The sequence below is a fragment of the Myotis brandtii genome, unplaced genomic scaffold (genome assembly GCF_000412655.1).
Source record: "Myotis brandtii unplaced genomic scaffold, ASM41265v1 scaffold151, whole genome shotgun sequence".
Taxonomy (NCBI): domain Eukaryota; kingdom Metazoa; phylum Chordata; class Mammalia; order Chiroptera; family Vespertilionidae; genus Myotis; species Myotis brandtii.
The window spans coordinates 1086657-1089584 of NW_005355461.1; positions in this window are offsets into that span (position 1 = coordinate 1086657).

Consider the following 2928-nt stretch of genomic DNA (forward strand, 5'->3'; position numbering starts at 1 on the left):
TTGGTGAGAGGCTCTACCTGGAGGAGTGCCATGAGCACAACTAGGAGCTGTTGCTTTATGGGAATGTATTGGGGTGTTTGCCCCCTTTTAGAGCTGAGACCAAAATCCTAGGGGTACTCTCTCCTACTGCTATCTCTGCCACAGTGCCTGACCCATACCTTCCAGAGTCAGAGACACATGCAGCTCAAATGGTAGCCCTGCTTGGGAGATGCCCAGAGCTTTAATCTGCTTCACTGGAATATTTGCCTTCTCAAAGGTGGCTTTCTGATCAGCTCAACATCCTACTGTAAATGACTTGTCCCATAGCTGGGCTCAGCGTGGTTATCAGAATCTCATACCAGGTGTGGGGAGTGGACTGGAGTGTTTTGGCTTTTATTTTGTGGTGAATGTGGCCTGACCAGGGCTTTCAAAGACAGGGGCATAGATGGCCTGTCTCATTCCCAACTCCCTAAGAATTTGTTGTGCCTCCTCTATAGATTCTCAGGGTCCCGTGTGATCTTCCTCATTGGGCCAAGCCACCCAACAGGCTAGAATAAACCAATCTACAAGGTAGTGTGTGCCTTGAAACTAACCCCTCTCCCTCCCCCAGTGCCGTGCAAGTGCTGGTGGAAGGCAGGGTGTATGGTGATATTGCTCATTTTCTTTACTTCCTGCTGATCAAAGAAATGTTATACCCCACCTCCCCAGCCCATCCCTGTATCCCATAGCTGCACCAACCATGCCTGGATATTTTCCCCGGCCTTGTGCTGGAACTTGGCAGCTATATCAATAAGCTCAGTGGGAGTATATTCTCTCATCATGAACGCTTCTTGAACTGGGGGCTGCCCCACTGGCTGGACTTTTGCTTTCCTTTGTATTATGGGTCAGACAGCTCAGGGAGTTTTATCCATTTCACTGTCAATCACCATATTCTGCTCCTGGTCCTCCTCACTTTCCCAGGGATTCCACCTCTTAGCATCCCAATCAGGCTTTGACACAATGCTCGAACCTTCACTAGTGCCGTCCTAGCTTTTCAAAAATGGCACGCTACAGTCTCCAACTCATTATCCTCCTCTCCCACCTGTCTGCCAGCCTGAAGCGAGCAGAGTAGTAAACAACCACACATTCTTTTCTTCCAACTTTCTAACTTGAGCGTTAGCCTCTAGTTGGGCATAGGTGGCCAGCCGAACTGCCCATGATAGAGACCAGCCCACAGAGACAGCCATCACATCCCTTCCTGGCTGCAGTGGACTAGGTGCAGTTCCTCAAACAAGCACATCAAACCAGCTGGTGTTTTCCAGGCATTCAGCACCCATGCAGGAGTCCATAAGCATTTAGCACATGGGCCACACCTCCCCACATAGATGCTGACAGCCAATGCAGGATTTCCCTCATGGATGCCTCTTTCCTAAGACCCATTTTTCAACAACCCCTTATTCTCTCAAGACTGTCTCCTTGAAACAGCTACTAGTGTGAGAATGGTGGTTGGACCATAGATTCTAAGGACATGGGTGTGGGTAAGGAGCCTCCAGTTGACTAGTTTAGCTTTCAGGTCAACCAGCAGTCACATCCTCTTGATGACCTTCTCCAACAATAGGTTAGAACCATGAAAAGAAGCACAACTCTACAACAGCCCAAAATAGGAATAATCAAGCCTTCCTGTCATGGATGGCTCCTACAGAGAGTAAAAAACCCCAGCTGCATTTTCCCCTGTTCTACAACAAAGTGGACATGAAGAAGTTCAATTATATGTGAATTATCCATCTTCATACAATATTTTTGATATTTCAAATAGAATCTGGTTTATCAAGGGAAAGAGGGGGTTTTGTTTTGTTGTTTAAAACAGAAATTTATCCCCTCACTGTTCTGGAGGCTAGACATCTAAAATCAAGGGGTTGGTTCCTAACAGAGTCTCAGAGGGAGCATGCGTTCCATGCCTCTCCCTTGTGCTAATGGCTGAGAAGCCGTGGCACTTCTTAGCTGCAGATACTTTACTTCGTCATCACATGGCCTTCTGCCTGCGTGTCTGAGACATGAAGAAGTTCAATTACATGTGAATTATCCATCTTCATACAATACTTTTGATATTTCAAATAGAATCTGGTTTATCAATGAAAAGAGGGGGTTTTTATTTTGTTGTTTAAAACAGAAATTTATCCCCTCACTGTTCTGGAGGCTAGGCATCTAAAATCAAGGAGTTGGTTCCTAACAGAGTCTCAGAGGAAGCATGCGTTCCATGCCTCTCCCTTGTGCTAGTGGCTGGGAAGCCGTGGCACTTCTTGGCTGCAGATACATTACTTCGTCATCACATGGCCTTCTGCCTGCGTGTCTGGGCATTCCTGTTCCTCTAACCTGGGATACAGATGTTGTGACCCCTCCTCCTAGGTCAGTACTTCTCTACTGGGCTACTGTTCAGTTTTCTCTACTAGGGACTCAGTGATGACAACTCCACCAAAAGAGCTCCTGTTCTGGATTGTGACCTAAAGACCATTCCTTGTCGCTGAGGCATTTAGGGTTAAGGCTTCTTGGAAAACAAGCTTGAGTTTTGCATGGGCCTCCAAGGTCTCCTCAGCAGGCCACTTGGCCAGTATACCTCTCCCCACAAACTCGCAGATGTAACCTTTCTCTGTGCTCCTTTCATTCTCTAATCTTACCCTAAAGTACACACTTTGGCCCTTGATTATTATGTTGTTTTTTGCTCTGCTTCTTCCTTGAGACAGGTGCTCTTTATGAGCAGTTACCAATTGTCTTTCCCTAGGCTCTCGAGGAAAAGAGTTTGTTGCACCAGATATTAGTTATTCAACAAATATTTATGGAACCCTTCCTAAATACTAGCACTTTGGTTGCTGCTGGAAACACAGGAGTAAACAAAATAAATATGGTCCCTGCTCTTATAGAATCTCACCATCCAGCAGGGAAAGCAAATATTGAACAAGGAATTGCTGGTAT